General features: G+C 40.1%; 2 long non-coding RNA genes across 12 annotated transcripts in view; one reads left to right on the top strand and one right to left on the bottom strand.

Annotated features, from left to right (window-relative positions):
- The window catches only part of LOC309870549, a 182,227-nt gene that overhangs the window by 108,925 nt on the left and 48,014 nt on the right, over positions 1 to 25,288 (top strand). For 6 of the 9 annotated variants that reach the window (XR_014314685.1, XR_014314686.1, XR_014314687.1 and 3 more), the window contains exons 3-4: positions 4,267 to 4,408; positions 5,548 to 5,621. This is a non-coding gene — a long non-coding RNA (uncharacterized lncRNA). The other 3 variants (XR_014314691.1, XR_014314692.1, XR_014314693.1) reach the window with 3 other exon arrangements.
- The window catches only part of LOC309870548, a 149,882-nt gene that overhangs the window by 107,930 nt on the left and 16,664 nt on the right, over positions 1 to 25,288 (bottom strand). Inside the window, exons 1-4 of one of the 3 annotated variants that reach the window (XR_014314672.1) lie at positions 21,104 to 21,281; positions 8,752 to 8,895; positions 7,856 to 7,926; positions 6,777 to 6,965 (exon numbers count right to left, since the gene is read on the bottom strand). This is a non-coding gene — a long non-coding RNA (uncharacterized lncRNA). Of the gene's footprint in view, positions 1 to 2,731; positions 3,067 to 6,776; positions 6,966 to 7,855; positions 7,927 to 8,751; positions 8,896 to 21,103; positions 21,282 to 25,288 lie in introns of those variants that run through there. The other 2 variants (XR_014314671.1, XR_014314673.1) reach the window with 2 other exon arrangements.

The following is a 25,288-nucleotide window of genomic DNA, read 5'->3' as shown; positions in this document are numbered from 1 at the left end:
AGCACGTCAGAAATGCAGACTCGTACCCCAGACCTCCTGAATCAGAATCTGCATTTTAATGAGATTTCCAGGAGACTTGTAAGCACATCAAGGTCTGAGAACCATTTTCGAATACATCGTGATTCGTACACTCTTACTATTGGTCTGGTAAGGTCTGTCACTCCTCAAAGATCATTTCTTGCCATCAGGGACACTTCCATGGAAGCAGTGAGTAATAACTGACTTTATTGGGCACTAACTGGATGTCCGAAGTAGAGGACACATAGTTAACATGATGGGAGTTACAAACCTAGAAAAATGGGGAAGTAGATCAGAACTTTATCTAGCTTCCAGGTCCACATTTCCCATCATTGGCCTGTAAAGCCAGGTGGGGACCAGCAATGTTACAGAACTCTCCCCTCTTCTGCAGGACGTGTGACATCCCTGTCTTCCACCTGCTAAATGCAGTATCCTGATGCCCTAAAATCCACCCCCCCCCATTTCTAGATACCCATGGGGGTGGGCCTAGCTCACACAGAACCAATGTCTTGTAGCTTTCATCTAGTGATTTTCAGAAACTAGTTTTCTGGGACTTGTTTCTTTCTTCCAATGTTTGATCTATTTATAAAATTCTTTGACATTTTACATTTTATTTTTCATTTCAACAGAAGGCTATAACTATTGAGTATCTACTCTATGCAGTCTAAAAGATAAGGTCCCTGCCTGCCAGCAGCTGACCATCTGGTTAGGGAAATCAGGCCTTAGCAATTCAAGGCACTCTATGATTAAGTCTAGAAATGACAGCAACAGCAACAACAAAAAGACGTAGATTCATATTCAGACTTTATACCACTTATTACTGGCAAGTCTTCTCTAAGCTTCATTTCCTCTGTCTGTACGATGGGGGCATTATTAAACAATGCATGTAAATTGCCAACACAATACCTAAAGCATGACACCTGCTTAGTAAATATTAACTACCCCTATCGCTTACCATCTCCTCCGAACCAGTGTAGATATAGGACAAAAATGAGATGGAGAAAGGATGTGCATAAGGGAAAAGACAGCATTCTAGGCAGGAGGCATAGGCTAAGCAAAAACTTGGTGTCAGGAGTGAGCATGCCTAAGGAAGAAACTGTATGGGACTCACAAACTTGCCGAAGTAAAAAGTTCAGGTCAAAGAGTTATGACAAAGGAACATGTGGAAGAAAAAAAATTAGTTTGAATTTGCACAGAATCTCCTGGAGATTTCTGAATTTCTTTAGTACCATGACTTTCTAAGAAAAATGTGTAAACTAACAGAAAAGTTAGAAGTCTATACTAATGAGCATAAATGTATCTATTACCTGTCATTGTCTTAAAGAAAAAATAAATACCTAGCATTGCTATGAGAGATATTTAAAATTTTTATTTAAATTCAAATCTGTCATCTAATTTTTTTCCAACTTCACTAAATGTGAAGCCCAGATCTAGGCTGATAAATAAGTTTACATAAAGAATATAGTTAGTTCTTCAAGTTTATAAAGTCCACAATTTCAGCATAAAAGAGGATTTAAAAAGGATCCCAAAATATCTTAAGATGTCCAAGAAGCTATTGCTACTACTAATGAGTTCAAATAGCTTGCTGAGCATTCTTATTACTTCTGCTCATTAGTAAAAGTCCTATATAACACCCAGCAGAAAATAATCAGCAAATCAATTAATTAAGGCCCTATCGACACTCCTCTTGCCACCCCCAATCCCATCTTTGTTGTAAATAAGCTTTCTTGCCTACATTAAAGTCATTAGTTCTCCATATGTAAATAGTAATGTCCTTTAATTTAAACTGATTAAATATCAGAGAACAAATTTCAATCCACTCTTTCTGATCTAGCCAGGATATTAAAAACATAGAGCATTACTGTCTTACTTAGCAAATTTAACACAACTGTATACACTTTTGAATTCATTAATTTCCAGATTCACCTTCCCCCCAAGGACATTAGCCAGAATGCTATCTTTAGCTATAATACACACACACACAAATACTATAGTAATTAAAGAAACCACCCATTTCCTTCCCCCTAAGTTCCAGGAAGCTATGTTATTTCTGTGGACCAATTTCTATTTGCCAACTGTTCTCCAGAGCCTTTAACGGAAAATAAAATGTACTAGAAGCTATTCTTCAAATGACAGCCAAGAACACATCTCCTAGTATCTCCTCCCTTCAGAGGAAAAAGCAAAAAATGTTTGTGTATATTTAAGACCTTTACATTTAGGATTTTGTTAAATCCTGAAACGTGTAAAACCTCACAGTGTCTTGAACAGAAATGTTTGAAAGAACCTCTGGTCTCTAAAGTTAGCTAGATTCTCTGCAACATTCACCTCTTATTTTGGCTCCTCTAATTATCCCTTTTAACTTAATGTTGGTTATTTTTATTTCTTCCATCTTTCCTCATACCACATTGTTTACGACTGGTAAAAAGAAAAAATTATATTTACATATATTCTCAGTGGTAATTTCTCAGAGTGTTCCCCTCCCCCAGTTACACTAGGGGAGTTGGTGAGGGTTTTGGCTTCTTTTATCCTTTTCCTTCTTCAGTCAAAACAGAATAAATTATCCATATAATCACCAACAAACAACTTCTTAAGTATTTCCCACTCCTCAAACTTTGATAACACGAATTAGGTTTATCTCAACCAAGTGTCACATGTGAATTACTTCATCATGAAAAGGGAGACTGGGGCAGGGGTGGGGGTCAGAGAGACTTACTTCCTTCTGATTTGGATCCAAGCAGAGATTTTGTGTTCCCCAGAAGGGAGCCCAGGCAAGACATCTCCATAGCAATCCCCCACACTCCAATCTTTCCTCTCTCTGTTCTTTTCCCTAACAAATACCTCCCAGAAGGCCAGAATATTTTGTTAGAGAATCTCCAAACTGCTAAAATCCCAAACAGGACAGAAGCTTTAGCAAAAGTTTAGTAACTGATAGTTATTTTCCTCATTATGAGCAACACAACGAACAACCTCCCCTTCCTGCTCCTCAGACGGTGCCCTTCACTTCCTGTCCAGGTCAGATTCCTCTGCTGGAGGTTCACCCAGGGCTTCACTTCCTGCTGCCTCAGAGCATGCTTCATTTCCTGTGAGTTTGATGCCAGTTTTCCTCACGGGCTTCTTAGCCTGTACCATTTGTTTACCTCTTGCTTATTCCCGACACCTTCTCAACTTGTCTTCTAGACCTGCCATTCTTTCCCTATTCTTTGCCCACTCACCAGACTCACCCTTCCTTAAAAACCATCTTTTTCACAGAAGTCCTTCAGTAGCTAAGGCCAGTCAGTACTTTTTAGTGTCCTGTTGATTCTGGTTTGCTTTATTAGCTTAATAGTGAAAATCAACATGTGTTTTAAAGGCCCAGCCCTCACACTCAATTAAGAATATTTGATATCTGAATTGTGCTTATCAACTATGAGCTATGCCTTGGTTTTTTAGTTTTGTTTATTGTTGTTTTACACTGAGCAAGACCATACCTACCAGCTACCTCTCTTGATCCCCAAGGTTAAATTAAGTTCTTCTAGTCATTCTTTCTCATAATACCTTACACTTTTTATTGTTTCATTTATGACCAGTGTAATAAATTCTCTAGTTATCTATTTGATAGTTTTCTCTGCCATGACCTATAAATTTTATGAGACCAGGAAAAAGCCTGGTGGTCCCTTTGTCAAGTTGTCCTCTTTTTTTTTTTTTTTTTAAGATTTTATTTATTTATTTGACAGAGAGAGATTACAAGTAGGCAGAGAGGCAGGCAGAGAGAGAGGAAGGGAAGCAGGCTCCCCGCTGAGCAGAGAGCTCGATGTGGGACTTGATCCCAGGACCCTGAGACCACGACCAGAGCCAAAGGCAGCGGCTTAACCCACTGAGCCACCCAGGCGCCCCAAGTTGTCCTCTTTTATTCCCCCCTTATTCTGCCTTCCTCACTTTCTGCTGCCAACACAAATACAGGGCTTGGCACATATTAGAAGACCAATAAATACATATTGAATGCACCACAAAAAGAAATGGTAACTATGGGAAGTGATGGATATATTAATTAGTTTAATTGTGGTGAATATTTCACAATGAATACATATATCAAATCATCACTTAATACACCTTAAATATATATACATTTTTGTCAATTATACTTCCTAAAGCTGGTAGTTTTGTCAACTATACTTCCTGAGCAGATAAATGAATGAAAGAATGAATGAATGAATGAATGAATGAATGAAAACTTCTCTCTTTTTTCCTTCCCCACTGGTTTTCTTTCAGTACTACACCTAGTTCTCACCTCCAACCATAATGACCACTTGGCACCAGTAGGACCAAAGAAGTACATCCCCTGCCCCTGGTTGATTATGCAAATGACATTTGAGGGCCTTCCAGGAATAGCATTCAGGCCCAAGTCACAGTGGTAAGACTTTTGTTTAACTGTAATAATGCATCTTTCCTTAATCACTTCCATTAAAAAAGTAATCTCCCTTTATGAATGCTCTCTACGTCTCTGCCGATACCTTATATAACCTGACATCTCTGAGTTCTGTGGTGACAGATTTTGACATACATATAGGAAATTCTTCTTCAAATGCGAACAGAAGTTGGCAAAAGAGTGCTTTTCTGCACTACTTTGCAAAAACCACTAATGTGGAATGGGTTGCACAATAATAAATTATTCAGATCATAAATCTAAAGTAATTAGTTCATCATGATCAATACAATCTAAGTGAATTGGTGTGTGGCATTCAATTTTCGTAATATAATTAGTTTTGAAATATTCAAATTAAGGAGACAAAGATCATCATAAAAAGTACTGAGTCTCCTGATTAAGTAGAAGAATACTGCATTTTGCTCTTTATACTAATAAATCTAAATTATGTTCTTTTTCCACTTACATAAAAATTTCTTTTTTTTTGTTTGTTTTAAATCAAATTACGTCTGACTGGAGTTACTAAAGCTCTAGCCATTGAGAAATATTCGAAGAATGATGGAAGAAAGTCAGCAAAGGTCATTTGCTGATGAATTTGAGTTATCTCATCATGAGAAAATTTATTTTTTTCAGTAATTAAAAGCTGGCCGTTATGGGGTACCTGGGTGGCTCAGTGGGTTAAAGCCTCTGCCTTCAGTTCAGGTCATGATCCCAGGCTCCTGGGATCGAGCCCCATATGGGGCTCTCTGCTCCTCGGGGAGCCTGCTTCCTCCTCTATCTCTCTACCTGCCTCTCTGCCTACTTGTGATCTCTGTCTGTCAAATAAATAAATAAAATCTTTTAAAAAAGAAGCTGGCAGTTTTAAAAACTGGTCCCTCGAACCCACAAAGACATTTTCTAAACCACAAAGAACAGATAAATTTTCTTTCTAGAGAGAAACTCGGGGTTATTATTCTATTCATATGTCCAATATAAGCTGTGTCATTTCCATAAACTTATTTTTGTGTACCGGACTTGCCAAGATAATATATTGTCTCCTGTTTTCAAATTTTTCTGAGCTTGGAAAACTGATGTCTACATGGCTCATTAAAAACATCCTCAATGAATTCTTATTGTTTTGGGTACAGTTTCTCAACCTGAGGACGACTGACATTTGGAGACAATTCTGTGTTGTGGAAACTGACCTGCACATCATCAAAAGGTTAGCAGCTTCCCTGGTCCCCACCTTCTCAACGCCAGTAGCATCTCCCAGCTGTGACAACCAAAAGGTCTCCAGACATTGACAAATGTCCTGCGGCTAGCAAAATTGCCCCCAGAAGAACCACAGTTTTTTCAGTATTATTTCCTTCCAAATAAGAGGCATTATTAAGTCATTATCTTTCTTTCTCTTTATTCTTTATCAATAATGCTAGTAACCATTCATGGAACAATATTTACAGCCTCCCAAGAGAAATTCAGAACAATTAAAGCAAATGAAGAAATGCATTTCATGCAGAAATGGATTTTTTTTCCCTTTTCGTGATTATCCAAGTAGTTTTGTCTCTTGCCTCAAACTCTGCTCTGACACTTGAGACTTGCAGCTACACCAAAGGGACCTTCTGTGGGGTAACTAATAAGCAAGAGCAGTATAGGGCAGTGAGTAAGGGAATGTCCTACCAGCATCAGACACCTAGCTGCCTATCCTGGCTTAAACACTTTTGTGCCTTGATTTTTCTTATCTGGAAAATGGGAACAATGAGAACAGCAGTACTTATTCAGGTTTGTGGTGATACATAACAATATTAGACCTATAGTGTGTACTTATGTATTAATTAGCTGTTATTAGTGAACATTTATGAAGAAATTTGCCAGATCACCCAGAGATTTGGCATCTCTGCCCTGGCCTCTGCAGCAAAAACTTCTAATCAAAAAGCATAAAACTATCATTTCCCTTAACCCTGAGCTCTGGGGGTTTGGTGGGCTCTGCCTTCCAGCAGCACTCCATAGATGAATTACTCCACAGCTCTCGTAACTCTAGGGATATCTTCACCACATTTTTTAAAAAAACGATGGGAATTGATTTTTATCTTTAATTTTTGCTTACAAATAATTCATCTGTTATGAGAAAAATAACAAGCTCCAAAGGGAAAATGCAGACACCCGTCTGTTCCCACACTGGCTTGAGTCAAAGGGTAAGAATTATCTACCACCAATAAGCTTAATGAGAAACAACCTTCAAGTTGTAATTTCAAAAGACTATAAATGGAGGTCTAGCTCTACCCATGGTGCAGTTCTTCTAAAATTCAGAGTTAAATACTGTCTCATTACTCTGTCATATTAGCTGGGACTCTTTCTGATGAAAGTGATTAAAACTAACCTAAGGAAAAAGATTGGGGGAGAGGGAGGAGGAGAGGGAATTTATCAGCTCTTGCAACCTGGAAGTCCACGGGCGTTCTGGCTTTAGATGGAGCTGGATCAAGCTCAAGTCTTGTCATCAGTTCTCTGTCTCCAGGCTCTGCTTTCCTCTGTTGTGCTGATTTCATTCTCTCCAAGTAAGAATTAATCTCTTATCAAAACGAAGGAATAACAAGGAAAAAGCATGTTGAGAAGTCAAAGCAATGACGACTACACTAGATAATATCGTTATTTACACATAATTGTTAATAAAGAAATGAGCTAAATAGAGGCCATCTCCCTTAAGAAACCCAAGTTCTACCCATTATTCAGAGTCTAGGACAATTGCTACCTCAGTCATGTAGCCTTTGATAACCTCACCTCTAGTAACTGCTATTTTACCAAAATGCTAAGGTGCTTATCATCCACATAGTTTATTTTGCTAACTAGCGTGAATTGCTTTGTATCATTAAGTGTATGTAGAAAAATATTCACATATACATTGTATATCTCCAACTTGATTTTTTTTTTTTTTTGAGAGAGAGCGTGTATGCACACATGCATGCGCATGAACATACAAGCCGGGAGAGGTGAGGGGCAATGGGAGAGGGAGAGAGAGAGAATCTTAAGCAGGCTTCATGGCCAGCATGCTGAGCCCCATGCGGGGCTTGTTTTCAAGACCATGAGATCATGACCTGAGCCAAAATCAGGAGTCAGACACTTAACTAACTCAGCCACCCAGGCAACCCTCAATCCTTTTTTTCAACCACAATTATTTTTTTATTATAAAAAGTATTTATTTCTCATATTTATTATGAGATTTTTCCCAATCTTCCTTGCCCTCTGTGCCCATGTGATGGTAAAAGGATTTTATTTAAGGCATAAATACTCAAGGACAAAGAAGAAGCAAAAGCAACAAAACATGGGAAACTGGAAAGTCAGTGGGGTAACTGACATTTCAAAGCCAAGGAACTGGAACAGCTTTGGGAGAAATACAGGGTTTGTAAACTGGTCTGTGCTACAGAATCCCAGAAAGACTTTGGAAGGAAAAGGTGCACATACCTCTGAAAGTGTCCAGTTCGGTGGGGAGGCTGGAAACTGAAGGCTTGATTGAGTGTCCATGTGTCATTCTCCTGGGAATGAAAGGCACAGCGCTGGGAACATAGTTAGTAGCAATAGTCATAGTCATAGAACATGGTCATAGTAATAGTAGTAGGACATAGTGTAATATCATTGCATGGTGACAGGTGGCAGTAATATTGGTGGTGTGCACAGCACAGCAAACAGAGTTGTTGAATCACTACGTTGCACACCTGAAACTAACGCAACACTGTGTGTCACCTGTACTTCAGTTACTTAAAAAAGAAAAGCACTAAGTCCACCATCCAGGACTCCTCTACCAAATGGAGCAGCACAGCTGCTCCTCTTCAGCCTAGCAGAAAACCAAGCCTCCTCCTTGAGGAAGTAAAACAGAGAGGCTTAGGCATCAAAGTCATCAGGCCCAGCTGGGGTCAAGGACATACTATCAAAATCAAGGACGTTTGAGGTGCCTGGGTGCTGAGTGTCAGACTCTTGATTTCAGCTCAGGTCTGATCTTAGAGTTACAAAATCAAGCCCCACATGGAGCTCTGCACTCACCCGGGCATCTGCCTGAGATTCTCTCTCCCTCTCCCTCTGCCCCTCCTGACCCTGACCCCACTAAAATAAATAAATCTTTTGAAAAAAAAAAAATCAAGGACACCAGGTCCAGCTGGAGTGGAGTAGTCTGTGCACACCAGCCATGCAACTCCATCACTAATTACAACAGTAATGATGTCGTTGTAGCTCCTGTTTGCTGAACATTGACCATATACCAGCCCCTGGGCTAAGCATTATACATGAATAATATCACATCTGATCCTCAAATAAATCCTATGAGGTAAATACTATTTTGTACTTTAAAATACTGTAAGGGACACCTGGGTGGTTCAGTCTGTTAAGCGTCTGACTTTGATTCCAACTCCAGTCATGATCTCAGAGTCGTGAGATGAAGCTCCATCGTCAGGCTCTGCACATTAGGTGTAGAGCTTGTTTAAGATTCTCTCCCCTTTGCCTCTCTCCCCCTAAAAAATAAAATAAAATGCTTTAAATGGGAAGTAAAAGTTTATATAGCTGGTTAAGTTATAAAAAGACTAAATAACTGGCTGAAGAACTCAGAACTAATCAATGTCAAAGCTCAAGTTTGTACCCTGAATCACTAAACTCAGTGACCCCCATTTATCAATTATTTTGTTCATTTATTCATTCAACAAATATTTGCTATGTATCCAATACTAACTCATCAAGATTTGTAAAGATGAATATAACATGTGGTCTCTATCCCAAGAAGCTCTCAGTATAGAGAGGGCAACAAATCAATAAACGAGCATAATGATACATTGAAAAAGTGTGTCTCCAAACTGGGGTTACAGAAAGGATTCTGTTATCTCTCTCAACCAGTTCTCTGACTCTGTTCTGAGTCCTGTGTCTTCCCTACATGGAAAGTAAATGAAATCTTGGGCAGATTCCATAAACCCTTTTAAATACTCTTTTTTGGGGCGCCTGGGTGGCTCAGTGGTTAAGCTGCTGCCTTCAGCTCAGGTCATGATCTCAGGGTCCTGGGATCGAGTCCCACATCAGGCTCTCTGCTCAGCAGGGAGCCTGCTTCCTCCTCTCTCTCTCTCTGCCTGCCTCTCTGCCTACTTGTGATTTCTCTCTGTCAAATAAATAAATAAAATCTTTAAAAAAAAAAAAAAAAAAAAAAAAAAAAAAAAAAAATAAATACTCTTTTTTTTTTTTTAAGATTATTATTATTTTTTTTTTTTTGACAGAGATCACAAGTAGGCAGAGAGGCAGGCAGAGACAGAGAGGGAAGCAGGCTTCCCGCTGAGCAGAGAGCCCAATGCGGGGCTCGATCCCAGGACCCTGGGATCATGACCTGAGCAGAAGGCAGAGGCTTAACCCACTGAGCCACCCAGGTGCCCCGACTCTTTTAAATACTCGTATTGCAAAGTCCCTCTGTCTCTGTTAGTTACCAAAACAGTCTGATTTTAATTCAATAATCTGAATCTCATTCAAAGTTAAAGCTTCTCAGCTCCCTGGCAGGAGAACCAGCAATGGGGAGGAAGGAGCATGGTGCGCTTCTCCTCTGTCTCTCCACCTCGTGCTGCTCCTCATCTTCTGTGCCTTCCCAATACTGTCCGTAGCTCCTCCAGCAATGGAGGCAGAAAGAGAGGGATAAACAGGCAGAGGTGACTTAGCTATCCAGTCCTCTTGTGATCTGCCAGCAGTGTTCTGTGGCCTTGAAGAGTTTCAGGGAACTGAAACTCTTTGGTAGGATCTCAAGATACTACCCTCTCCCTCCCGGGAGCCTTCTGAATAGCTCCATAGACACAGGCCATGCCTCTCTTTTGACTTCTGATCTCCGTCTCTGCCTTCAGCCACTCGAGTCACACTCCTACTAAAGTAACTGCTCTCTTCCAGTTAACTTCTTGGGAAGAATTCAGAAAAGGCCCCAGGCTATTTTGCTCCTATGTGTCCACAGTCCAGTCAATGGGAAACTTACACACTCTTGCCAGTCATCATGAATGAAAGTGCAACATATTCCACATGAAGACTGTTTCTCTCTGTTCTGCCAATAGGCAGGTGCCTCTGGCCCCAGTCCCTCAACTTCACTATGCTCAGGCCCAGAACCAAAGCCTATCCCTTTGCCCTCAAACCCCATGGCACTTCTGTGTTTCTCTTGAATGGTCCTGTTGAAGACATCTCGCTTGACTATGGAGACTTGAGTGTGGTAGCTCTCCCTCTTGGAGACTTGGAGACTTGAGGCCTCCCTCTTTATTATTGAACATATTTTTACTTCTCGAGCATTATGCTTACAGAGACAACTCATGGTTTCACTTAATTTTCCACTGAGGTCATAATCTATTTTTAGAAATGCATTCTATGCAAAATATATAAAAAATAAGCTCAGAGTAATGCTTCCAAACACAGGACTATGTAACCGCTGGGAAAAAGAAAAACCTCTGGGGTCTTGTTTCTGCTGGCATTCATCCTTATCAGAGGTCTCTTGAGAATTATTTATAGGTCAAAAGGTGAATAAGTGTCCCACAGAGCGACAACTTTGCAGACACACAAAATTAGGCCTAATTGTCAACCTCTGAATTACACTCACTAAGTCTTTACTTGCATGTCTTGCTTTTGGTAGATCATTTGGAAATAATCTTATTCCTGCTGCTACTTTTTCTCCCAGACGCTATCATGTATTATTTTCATGAAAGTGTCAAACTTGCTGTCTCCTGAAAAAAATCATAAAAATTCTGAGACAAATAATAGCTTAACCATAAAAAACCAGGCTAGGCCATCCAGTTTTGTTCCTCTTTGAGCAATTACTCCATACGTTCCACAACTTCAAGGCTAGGGGGATTATTTCCTCAACATCACTGTCTCGCCCTTGTTATTTCCTTAATTGAATTCCCTATTGCTTATAATATCAGCCTTTACTAAACATTATAATAATCCTATTTGTTTTCAATGGGATTATGAGATTTTTCTTAATTAAATATGAAGCAAAATTTAATACTCGAATCTCACTAGAAAACACTGAAGTGGGGCGCCCGGGTGGCTCAGTCAGTTAAGCATCAGACTCTTGATTTCAGCTCAGGTCATGATCTCAAGATTGTGGGATCAAGCCCCATGGGGGTCTCTTGAGATTCTCTCTCCCCCTGCCCCTCCCCACTCCCTCTCTTAAAAAAAAAATTTAGAAAACACAGAAGCTTCTTATTAAACAGTTTCTAAATGCCCTTCCTCTTACCAGACATGATTGTAGATCAGTATCAATCATAAAACCCACAAATCACATGACTAAAATATCCCAGAGAGGGTCAACCAAGTCTGCTACTGCTCTATAGGAAGTTCCCAGGACTAAGCTTAAATGCTGCTTTCTCTCTCTCCCTCTTTTTAAAGAATTATTTATTTGAGAGCAATGGGGGGGGGGCAGGGGGAGGCAAAAGGAGAGGGAGAGAGAAACTTAAGCAGACTCTGCACTGAGTGCAGAACTGATGCGGGACTCAATCTCATGACCCTGAGATCATGATCTGAGCCAAAACCAAAAGTCAGTCACTTAATTGACTGAGCCACCCAGATGCCCCTTAAATGCTGCTTTCTTAATACCCACACCTCCCCCAGGCTCCCAGAAGGCTAATCTGAGATGCTTTCTCTCAGCATCTTCTAATCGCACATCAGGCCTGGCGGATAATGGGCCTTCAATAAATGTGGACTGAATTTTTTTATTGAATTTTAAGCAAAGACAGACCTCTTAGCAGTCATGTAACAGATGTTTTGAACCTCTTTTTTCTTTACAGTTTGCTCACAATCAACAGTTGTTTTATTGCTTTTACAATAAAATTTAAATCAAGGAGGAATCATTCACAGAAGGAAGTAGAGCTTGAGTGATTTAGGGCCATTTCATGTCTCTCCCTAGCTCTGCTTTGGTCTTCTACCAAGTAACTCTGCCTTTAGCTTTAAATTTAAAAAAAAAAAAAAAAAAAAAAAAAAAGGAAAGACGAGGAAGGTTAGAGAGATTGGGTCAGCTTTTCAGAAAAGGAAAGAAACACCACTATTGTCATAAACTCCAGGAAACATTTCTTCAGCCAGCTAATTTGGGTGCAACTACAGGATCAATTGAATGACTTGGAATCCCTGTTTGAAGAGGACAACCTATTAAAGGCACAGGGAGTGTAACTTCTAACTTGCTTGGACTGACTTTTATAAGAGGTCTAAATTATTGAAATAATTTTCCATGATTCCACTTATAATGTGAAAGTGGTACAAACTGTTGTTCATAAATGTCTTGAAAATAGTCATTTTAATGTGTATATTAATTTTAGGAAAAAAATTGAGGATAGGGTAGGGTTGAATTTTATGATTTTACATAATTCCAGGCATCCTTGCATAATCAATGTGTGTTTACAACTCTTTTATGGGACTCAGGCATGATTCTACTATGTTAAATTATTTTAGAGGATTGCAGCTGTAGCTTTGTCCTTTTGATGTTTGATTGATCATGTCTGTATTTTCTGTGACACTGAGTCCTTGGTCAGCCTTCAGTTACAACATTGGCACCAGAGGAGAAAATGTTCCATTTTATGGAAGATGTGATTTCTAAGAACACGATGTGGTAAGAAACGAGACTGACTATGAAATCTAGAAACATGTATTTATGGCTACAAATTGATAACGGGAAATGTCTTAAGAAGACGGAAACTGACAGATTGTAGGATGGATCATCAGTAGAGACCTTCCAGAGAAAATCAACCTCAATCTATTATCTTAAGGGCAAAGAACAGAGTGAAGATGAGAAGACATGCTGTTGGTGGTCATTGTTACTGAACAACTGTCCAACAGAAAGTGTCTTATTGCTTCAGGCAAGCCACTCTCCTCTACCTACTCAGTTACTCACACCAGGTAACAGAACACTCAGGGCATAGAAATGGATATGAAAATGTGTTTGTTTTCCTTTGTAATGTAATAAATCTGATTGCATGCTGACCATGACCTAGGCACTGTCATGCGTCTCAGGGATTACAAAGACAGTTGTTACTTAGTCTTTGTTTTCCAAAGGCTCCCAATCTAGTAGGAGAGACTGGCAAGTAGATAGTGCAGTAAGGCCAATACTATAATAGAGGTAGCACTGGAATACAAAGAAGCAGATATTAAATCTACATTTGTGGGCACAAAGAAAGCTCCTCAAGAAAAAGTATGAAAGGATAAAGATGAAAACATCCAAAAAGAGGCCAAACTGTTCCCACTAGACCAGCCAAGAGCAGGTGCTCCTCCAAAACAGGGGCAGCCTTAGCCCACCCTACTACTCTGCCACATGAAAGGGAAGAGAAGAGCATTTTTTCTAAAGACACTGCCTCACAGAGAAGAAGGCTCACAGTCACTGTGTTTCTTCCACCAAGACCCCCACTACCTACCAGCATGGCCCAGCTGGACATTCCTGCGGGTCTCACTGGTGACAGGCCTGTCCCAGAGCCCCTCCCCCAAAACTGAACCAGAGGAAGCAATGAGCTCCTTCTAGAACTTAGAGGATAGGGCTTGAGAATATGATGTATGGAGAAGTGAATACATTTTACCCCACTCATGGCTTTGGAAATAATGGAGTACAGGTGCAAGGTAGAGCCTCTTCTCAATACCCCTTGACTGTCGCAGCCTCCCATTTCCTGTCCAGTTCCCACTCTGAGTCTATGACCCAGTCTAGAGAAGCCTTATCTCTACTATTATTCTTTTAAATCTCACTATCTTAGACAAAGATCAAGACTTTTCAGACTTAACCAATACTCTAACAATTAGGGTAACCAAGGCAGAAGGTAGAATTAGAATCTAGAAGACAAACTGATAGAAAAGAAGGATCAGGAGGAGGCCTGGAACAAACAGCTTAGAAGCCATGAAAACAGAATTAGGGAAATAAATGTCCTGTGAAACATTCCAACATCAGAATTATTGGGATCCCTGAAGGGGTGGAGAAAGAGAGAAGACTAGAAGATATAGTTGAACAAATTCTGTATGAAATTTCCCTAATCTGGGGAACGGAACAAGTGTTCATGTTTAGAGGCAGAAAGGACACCCCCCAAGATCAATGAGTCTAGAAAGACATCCAGACACTTAATTGTGAAATTCGCAAATCATAATTTCAGACAAGAGGTCTTAAGGGCAGCTAGGGGGAAGAGATTCCTTGTGTACAGAGGAAGGACCATCAGAATAATGTCAGACCTGTACACAGAAACCTGGCAAGCCAGAAAGGGCTGGTAAGACATATTCAGGGTACTAAATGAGAAGAACATGCAGCCAAGAATACTTTATCCAGCAAGGCTGCCATTCAAAATGGATGGAGAGATAAAGAGCTACCAAGACCAGCAAGGTTTAAAAGGGTATGGGACCATCAAGCTAGCACTACAAGAAATATTAAAGGGGGATTCTATAAAAGAAGAAGAACCCAAGAGTGACATAGAACAGAAATTTACAGAAACAATCTACAGAAACAAGGACTTCACAGGCAACATGATGTCAATAAAAATTTATCTTTCAATAATCACTCTCAACATGAATAGCCTAAATGCTCCCATAAAACGGCACAGGGTTGAAGACTGAATAAAACAGGACCCATCCATATGCTGCCTATAAGAGACACATTTGGAACGTAAAGATACATGCAGACTGAAAGTGAAAGGATGGAGAGCCATCTTTCATGCCAACGGGCCTCAAAAGAAAGCTGGGATAGCAATTCTCATATCAGATAAATTAGATTTTAAGTTAATGATGGTAGTCAGAGATACAGAAGGTACAGAGATACAGAAGGACACTACATTATTCTTAAAGGGTCTATTCACCAAGAAGATCTAACAATTGTAAATATTTATGCTCCCACTATGGGAGTAGCCAACTACATAAGCAAACGGTTAATCAAAATAAAGAGTCATATTGATATGAATACATTAATTGTAGGGGATCTTAACACGCCACTCTCAGTAATAGACAGATCATGCAAGCAGAAAATCAATATAGAAACAAGAGCTTTGAATGACACATTGGACCAGATGGACCTCATAGATATATACAAAACATTCCATCCTAAAACAGCAGAATACTCATTCTTCCTGAGTGCCATGGAACTTTCTCCAGAATAGACCACATACTGGGCCACAAATCAGGGCTCAAACAATATCAAAAGATTGGGATTATACCCTGTATATTCTCAGACCACAATGCTTTAAAACTGGAACTCAACCACAAGAAAAAGTTTGGAAGGAATTCAAACACTTGGAAGCTAAAAGACCATCCTGCTCAAGAATGTTTGGATCAACCAGGAAATCAAAGAACTTTAACAATTCATGGAAACCAAACAGAATGAAGACACACAGTGCAATACCTATGGGATGCAGCAAAGGCAGTCCTAAGGGGGAAATACATAGCTATCCAAGCCTCACTCAAAAAAAATTGAAAAATCCCACAAAAAAGTGAAACCATATGATAATTGACTCTCTCTGCTTGACTTATTTCACTCAGCGTAATCTCTTTATTTGTGGAGCATAACAAATAGCATGGAGGACAAGGGGAGATGGAGAGGAGAAGGGAGTTGAAGGAAATTGGAAGGGGAGGTGAACCATGAGAGACTATGGACTCTGAAAAACAATCTGAGGGTTTTGAAGGGGTGGGGGGTGGGAGGTTGGGGGAACCAGGTGGTGGGTATTGGAGAGGGCACGGATTGCATGGAGCACAGGGTGTGATGCAAAAACAATGAATATTGTTACATGAAAAAACAAACAAACAAACAAAAACACATAAACAACAACAAAAAAAAATTGAAAAATCCCAAATACACCAACTCTCTTTATACCTTAAAGAACTGGAAAATCAACAACTAGTTAAGCCAACCCCATGCACAAGAAGAGAAATAATCAAGATTAGAGCAGAAATCAATGAGTTAGAAACTAGAGATACAGTAGAACACATCAACAAAACTAGAAACTGGTTCTTTGAAAAAATCATTAAGATCAATACTCCACTGCCCAAACTAACCCAAAAGAAAAGAGAGAGGACCCAAATTAATAAAATTATGAATGAAAAGGGAGAATAGAAACAATCATCAGAAATTATTATCAATAGTTATATGCCAATAGATTAAGCAACCTAGGGGCACCTGGGTGGCTCAGTGGGTTAAGCTGCTGCCTTCAGCTCGGGTCATGATCGCCAGGGTCCTGTGATCGAGCCCTACATCGGGCTCTCTGCTCAACCAGGAGCCTGCTTCCTTCTCTCTCTCTCTCTGCCTGCCTCTTTGCCTGCTTCTGATCTCTCTCTGTCAAATAAATAAATAAAAATAAAATCTTTAAAAAAAAAAAATAGATTAAGCAACCTAGAAGAAATGGATGCATTCCTGGAAACCTATAAACTTCCAAAACTGAAACAGGAAGAAATTAAAAACCTGAATCGTCCAATATCTAGTAATGAAATTGAAGCAGTGATCAAAAACCTCCCAAAAAACAAGAGCCCAAACCATAAGAGACTCTTAATCTCTCAAAACAAACTGAGGGTTGGGGGGGGGGGGGGGACCACGGGGGAGGGAGAGGGTGGTTGGGTTATGGACATTGGGGAAGGTATGTGCTATGGTGAGTGCCATGAAGTGTGTAAACCTGGAGATTCACAGACCTGTACCCCTGGGGCTAATAGTACATTATATGTTAATAAAAAATAAATTATTATGATTTAAAAAGAAAAAAACAAACAAACAAGAGCCCAGGACCTGACAGATTCCCTGGGGAATTCTACTAAACATTCAAAGAAGAAATAATACCTATTCTTTTTTTTTTAAGATTTTATTTATTTATTTGACAGGCAGAGATCACAAGTAGAGAGGCAGGCAGACAGAGAGAGAGGTGGAAGCAGGCTCCCTGCTGAGCAGAGAGCCCGATGCAGGACTTGATCCCAGGACCCTGAGATCATGACCTGAGCCGAAGGCAGAGGCTTTAACCCACTGAGCCATCCAGGTGCCCTGAAATAATACCTATTCTCCTGAAACTATTTCAAAAAGTAGAAACAGAAGGAAAACTTCCAGTCTCTTCCTATGAAGCCAGCATTACCCTGATCCCCAAACCAGAGACCCCAACGAAAAGGAGAATTTCAGACCAATATTCCTGATGAATATGGATGCCAAGATTCTCAACAAGATCATGGCCAATAGGATCCAACTACGTTAAAAAGATTATCCACTATGACCCAGTGGGATTTATCCATGGTATGCAAGGGTGGCTCAACATTCGCAAATCAATCAATGTGATAGAACAAATCATTAAGAGAAGAGAGAAGAACCACATGGTCCTCTCAATTGATGTAGAAGAAGCATTTAACAAAATGCAGCATCTGTTCCTGATTAAAGCTCTTCAAAATATAGGGATAGAGGGAACATTCCTCAACTTCATAAAATCTATCTATGAAAAACCCACAGCAAATATCATTCTCTATGGGGAAAAACTGACAGTCCCCCCTTTGAGATCAGGAAGATGACAGGGATGCCACTCTCACCATTATTGTTCAACATAGTACTAGAAGTCCTAGCAACAGCAATCAGAAAGCAAAAATAAATAAAAGGTATTCAAATTGGCAAAGAACAAGTCAAACTCTCTCTCTTCGCAGATGACATGATACTTTATATGGAAAATCCAAAAGACTCCACCTCCAAAGTACTAGAACCCATACAACAATTCAGTAATGTGGCAGGATACAATATCAAAGCACAGAACTCAGTTACTTTCTTTTACACTAACAATGAAAATATAGAAAGGGAAATTAGAGAATCGATTCCATTTACTATAGCACCAAGAACCATAAGATACCTGGGAATAAACCTAACCAAAGAGGTAAAGGATCTGTACTCGAGGAACTACAGAACACTTACAAAAGTAATTGAAGAAGACACAAAAAGTAGAAAAGTATTCCATGCTCATGGATCGGAAGAATAAACATTGTTAAAATGTCTAAACTTCCCAGAGCAATCTATACTTTCAATGCCATCTCATTCAAAATTCTGCCAGAATTTTCAAAGTACTAGAACAAACAATCCTAAAATTTGTATGGAACCAGAAAAGACCCCAAATTGCTAAGGAAATGTTGAAAAAGAAAAACAAAATTGGGGGCATCACGTTGCCTGATTTTGAGCTTTACTACAAAGCTGTGATCACCAAGATAGCATGGTACTGGCACAAAAACAGACACATAGACCAGTAGTAGAACAGAGTAGAGAGGCCAGATATGGACCCTCCACTCTATGGTCAAATAAACTTCAACAAAGCAGGAAAAAATATCCAGTGAAAAAGAGACAATCTCTTAAATAAATGGTGCTGGGAAAATTGGACAGCTATGTATAGAAGAATGATACCTGACCATTCTCTTACACCATACACAAGGATAAACCCGAAATGGATAAAAGACCTCAATGTGAGGCAGGAATCTATCAAAATCCTAGAGGAGAACATAGGCAGTAACCTCTTCAACACCAGCCACAGCAACTTCTTTCAAGACATGTCTCCAAAGGCAAAGGAAGCAGAAGGGAAAATGAACTTTTGGGACTTCATCAAGATCAAAAGTTTCTGCACAGCAGAAGAAACAGTCAACAAAACAAAGAGGCAACCCATGGAATGGGAGAAGATATTCGCAAATGACACTACAGACAAAGGGCTGATATCCAAGATCTATAAAGAACTCCTCAAACTCAACACTGCAAAAACAAGTAATAACATCAAAAAATGGGCAGAAGCATGAACAGACACTTCTCCAAAGAAGACATACAAATGGCTAAAAGACACATGAAAAAATATTCATCATCAGTATCCATCAGGGAGAACCAAATCAAAACCACATTGAAATACCGCCTTACACCAGTCAGAATGGCCAAAATCAATGAGACAGTAAACAACAAATGTTGGGGAGGATGTGGCGAAAGGGGAACCCTCTTATGCTGTTGGTGGGAATGCAAGTTGGTGCAGCCACTTTGGAAAACAGTGTGGAGATTCCTTAAGAAATTAAAAATAGAGCTACCCTATGAACCAGCAATTTCACTACTGGATATTTACCCCAAAGATACTGTTGTAGTGAAGGGCCATCTGTACTCCAATGTTCATAGCAGCAATGGCCACAGTCATCAAACTGTGGAAAGAACCAAGATGCCCTTCAACAGATGAATGGATAAAGAAGATGTGGTCCATATATATAATGAAATATTACGCCTCCATCAGAAAGGATGAATACCCAACTTTTGTATCAACATGGACGGGTCTGGAGGAAATTATGCTGAGTGAAATAAGTCAAACAGAGACAGTCAATTATCATATGGTTTCACTTACTTGTAGAGCATAAGGAATAACATGGAGGACATTAGGAGAAGGAAAGGAAAAGTGAATTGGGGGAAATCGGAGTGGGTGATGAAGCATGAGAAACTGTGGACTCCGAGAAACAAACTGAGGGTTTTGAAAAGGAGGTAGATGGGGGGATGGGTGAGACTGGTGGTGGGTATTATGGAGGGCACGTATTGCATGGAGCACTGGGTGTGGTGCATAGACAATGAATCTTGGAACACTGAAAAAATAAAATTAAATTTAAAAAAAAAACTTGAGATGATTGATTTGAAAAAAAAAAGAAGAAGAAAAAGAAAGAAAGGAAAAGAAAACTGAACCATTAGATCCACACCTGAGATACACCATGGATTAAACAAGTTTTCTATGGGGTGACCTAAAACCTTAACACCAATTGCAGTCAGAGAGGGAAATAAAGAGTTCCAAAGCCCAACTTTATGTATGTATGTATGTATGTATTATTTATTTGAATGTATTATTTTTTAATACACAGTTAACATTTAATCTTGTTAATTTACATATGCACATGCTAATGATTGGTATATCCATGATATCAAGAGTTTATTTCTGTCATATTAAAGACATGTTCATATTATCAGGACTACATGATTTCTTTGCTTTCTCCTCAAATTTTTCAAATCTAAACTAACTCAACCTAATTTTCCATCCTGGCCAGTCTCCTATAAGTTTTTTAATGATAAACCAGGAGCCTTTTTTGTGTGCCTTTTCACAGTGATCCTGTGTAGTGGCCATACACACAAGCATAAATATCCCTGGTGGTCTCCCACTTTGGAAACAGATCTCTCATAAGCAAACCCAGCATTTACAGTAACTGCTACCACACAGCTACCAAAGCAACTTTTAAGTGACTTCTCCTCTTTACTGGTTCCATCTATCTGTCAAGCTTGAAATGGTATGTTGGAGTGCTCCAGGGTTCAGAGCTCTGACCTCTTTCTTATCGATTTATTTATCTACCTGGGTGAGTTCATTTAGCCCCAGGGCTTTTAAGATCCCAAACTTATAACTCCAGCTCTAACCTCTCCTGTGAACACATCACACTCATATCTAGCTGACTACTTAAAGTCCTTGCTTAGAAGCATCTCAGACTTCAAATACACAAAATAGAATTTCAAATCCTCTGCCACCATATGCAAACATGCACACACACATAACACACACACACACACACACGCCTCCCACACTATTCCTCAGCTCAATAAAAGGCAACTCTATTCATCCAATTCTTACAATTTCTCAAGCCAAAAACCTTGGAGTCACCATTGACTCTTCTCTTTCTCTCATATCCAGTCCATACCCAGGATCAAATATTTTGTACTTAACTCCACCATTGCCCTGAGCCACCACCCAAGCCACCATCATCTCTCACCTGGATTATTATAAGATCTGTCTAACTGGTCTCCTTGCCACCACCATTCCTTTCCCACAGTGTATTCTCCACAGACCAGTCAGAGTGAGTTTCTTAAAATGTTAAGTCTGATCAGGCCAGTTCCTTGTTCTTAATTCTCCCATGGCTTCCTCCCCTTCCCTTTGGCAGAAGAAAACCAAGTCCTTTACCAGAACTTACAAGACTGTACATGATCTGCCCTTCCTTAACCTTGAAACTCTGACCTTATCTCTAACCTCATCTCCCCAGTCCCATCTACTCTGACGTACTTCCAACTATACTGCCACACCTCACATGTGGTGAGTAGCTTCCCCATGATGGTTGCACTCACTGTTCTCTCTGCCTGGAATGTTCTTCTCTGAGATAACCTTTGCTTCAAGTTTCTGCTCAGATCTCACTTTATCACAGACGTCCCCTGACCATTGTAGAAAGAAAAGCAAACCTCCCTTTCTCTATTTCTCTCACCCAACTTTATTTTTCTACATAGCACTTACTGCCTCACTGGAGACAGGGAAGCCAGTTAGACAGTTATTGTAATAATCTCTGACATATTGTACATATTTGTATCTGTTGACTATCTCTCCACAGTACTCAATATACTCCATAGAAACAGGAACTTGGGGTTTGGTTTTGTTTTGTTTTTAAAGATTTTATTTGTTTACTTGACAGAGAGATAGAGAGCACAAGTAAGCAAAGCAGCAGGCAGAGAGAGAGAGGGAGAGAAGCAGGCTCGTTGCTGAGCAGGGAACCCGATGAGGGGCTTGATCCCAGGATTTCGGAATCATGACCTGAGCCGAAGGCAGCCGCTTAACCAACTAAGCCACTCAGGTGCCCCAGGATCTTGGGGTGTTTTATACTCTACCCTACCTGCAGCAACTAGAGCAGAGATTGGCACAGGGTTGGTGTTTTTCAATACTTGTTGAATAAATAAAGGAAAAAAAAATTAGAGACCTCAAGACAGACGTCTTGAGACACCATGTTCCCTGATGGCTGGCCACATGGTTTCTGGCTATAGCTGAGAGATGTTCCACTGGAATTGCCCTACTTCAGCCCATACAGCTAACGATAACCTGGGTATTGTGGTCAACATTGGCAGTACATCTGGAAACGTTATTCTGCTCTGGTACCAAACCCTGGAGGGCCAGCACCTGCAATATTGCATGCAACTTTAGCTATTATAGCTCAAGAAACATCCAAATAAAAGCAAGTACAAAGATCCAGGAAATGGAGAGGACTGCCAGAATAAGGTGGACATTTCAGTCTGTGTGATGAAAGAAGAGGAAATATGATCAAAATTTTAAAAAATCACAATGTTGTGGATGCCTGGGTGGCACAGTCAGTTGAGCATCTGACTCTTGATTTCAGCTCAGGTCTAATCCCAAGTCAGACTCCACACTCAGTGAGGAGTCTCCTTGAGTTTCTCTCTCCCTCTCCCTCTGCCCCTCCCCACCCCCCATGATCTCACTCTCTCTGTATCTCTCTAAGATAAATTTTTAAATCTTTAAAAAAAAAAATCAAAATGTTGTAATCAAGCCCAATGTGGGCTTGCATACGAAATCAAAGATACAAAAGAAACAAAAGAGGGAAACTCCTTAAAACTTGGAAGGTAGTATGATGTGATAGAAATTTCATGTGGGCAATGAGATAGGGACACTTGAGTTTAAACTTAAGGTCTAGCTGCATGATCTTGGATATGAACTACTATGAACTAGAATTTGTATGTACAATTAAGATAATGGCAGCTGTGCCATAAATATCATTATGAAGAGAATGCACAAAGAAAACACAAAGCAAATGCTTATTCCCTTCCTGTGATGAAGAAAATATTAGGATAAATGAAAGGAAGTCCTAAAGCAGAGGGCAAACTTAGGTAAGATTTATTATAGGATGAGAAGAATTAGGTAAACGAATAAAGGAAATATACATTATCTTATATTCATTCTGCATTAAACTATTCTCACTGACTTAATCTCCTTTAACCTCATAAGCTATCTTATGAAGTAAGAAAGGTAGAGATCATTAAACCCATTTTACAGATGAAACTGAGGATAGATTTTTTTAAACCTTTTTAACACAAGTTCAGTGATCCACCACTTCACAGGCCCTTTTTATAGAATTTAAATCACTTCTCAGAAAAGCTTAGTCACTTAGGAGAGACTCACTATGGGTGATTAATGAAAACAAAGATATCTGAGGGTTTAGTTTATAAGTGGAGTCAAGAACTACCAAATGCTTTCCCAGCACACCTCACAGGCCTGTTATGAAAACATCTAGCTGGCTGGGGCCTGGATCTAATCCTCCTGAGCAAGTTTCTCAGTCTACTGTTTGCTGTCCTTAACTGGAGTGTAGTCCATCCGTGAGACCTGCCCATGGACATTTTCTTGCTGCCTCTGTTTTTGGAGGGCATGTTGTTGTGCATTCCCAAGGGTGGAGGGCAGACTTGGGAGGCCTGGGTCTTCAGTCACAATAATCCCAGTTACCAGAAACAGCTAAACCAAATTTATAACATATGTTTCCACAGCCTCAAATACCCACCATTTGTCCCATGACCTTCTGTCTTTAAACAAACACCAAACAAGGAGATTCAATTATTCAGTCAGTCTAATAAGGAATCGGTTTATGCTGAAACTCAGTGCTATGTTTACGTAATTTTACGCTGTGGGTCACACTGAAAACTTTATGCCAGCTTATAGCTACAGTCCAGAAAGTCTCCTACCTTTCTGTATGTTAAATTAGTTTCCAGGCAGAACTGATCCTCAAAGGAGAAAGAGCCAATCGTACCACATCAGTTTTTGGAATGAAAAACAACAGAGAAGTAGCATCCATTCATCCATGCAACAAATACTTATTGTGCTCTTTTGAAGGGGCAAGCACCATACAAGGTATTGGGACTATGAAATGGACAAGAAACAGTCCTTGGTCTCAGGTTCAGGGTTTTGTGGGCAGACAGACACTGAACAGTCTGAATCATTTACAACATAATGTAATAAATATTATGATGAAAAGATGTATAAGGTGAGGTGGGAGCTTATGCTATGTCATTACTGAATGTTGCCAGGAGATAATCACCTCAGTAATTAGGATGACCAACTCACCCCAGGTAAGCCTGGGATTCTAAGGGTTTTTTTTTTTTTATCACTGATAGTCCTGTGTCCTAGGCAAAATGGGATGGTTGGTTACCCTACCTGTGATCCTAAACCAAAGGAAAAAAAGTAATTTTACTCTCCTTGAAAAGGACCGGGCTTATTCCCAGGGGCACAAGGGATCAGAATGACCTCATCAGTCTGAGGACTCAGTAGCTGATGGAAAAATTGATGTCTCCCATGGCTCTTGCCAGAGACAAATGAAAATCAGCCTGACGTGTTCGTAGAGCTCCTGCCTGGTTTCCCTGGCCCTTGGCTAGAGTCGTTTGTTTAACCTATATGAACGGTCCGTCTGTTCATCTATAGAACTGCCGTAGATACGGTCTTAGGATAAGCCAGATTCTGCTGCTAAATCTAAGTCACTTAGAATCCCAAAGTTTATTTGCATTGCTGATCAGCTGGGGCTATGCTGCTCATCTTCTCACTCCAGAAGCCAGCTGAAATGGGACAGCCACCATCTCAACCATTGTCCGTCCCCAGGTCAAAGGGAAAGAGAAACATTCTTCCTGCCTCAGAAAACATTTTCCACCTTCCACCAGCCATCTCTAAGTGAAGGCTTTTGGTTGATTTTAGGGTTTTGTCATTGTTGTTACAACAGCTTACCCTGACCTATTCTGACCAATGGGGATACCCACTGGTGCAGCCATGACCCCCAGAGGAAGTAAGAGTAGAGAAGAGGATTTGGTACCCTTGAATGCGGTCTCCTCAGGATTACTCATCTGAGCTATCCTGCTTAAAAACCGAAGCTAGTGCTGAGGTTAAGGATAGGGTTAGGGCACTGCTAAAGATCAGCATTCCTGGTTTGACCTTTATACAAACTTGTAAGTTTCTCACAGAGAACACTTTTTCCACAGCCAGAGCCTGCAGCCGTGGTCCCACCCAGCTATTCTTCTGACAAATAACCGAGCAGCTGGTCACAAGGCCAGAGAGTATGGTTGGCACAGCAATTCCCCTCCCTGCTACTGAAAACAGAACTGCGCTGCAACATTCTTGTGTTTTAAAATGGGCCTTTTAAAGCCACTGG

Source organism: Mustela nivalis, assembly GCF_964662115.1.
Source record: "Mustela nivalis genome assembly, chromosome: 7".
NCBI lineage: Eukaryota > Metazoa > Chordata > Mammalia > Carnivora > Mustelidae > Mustela > Mustela nivalis.
Note: the sequence above shows the minus strand (reverse complement) of the source record. Positions and strands in the feature narration are given on the sequence as shown.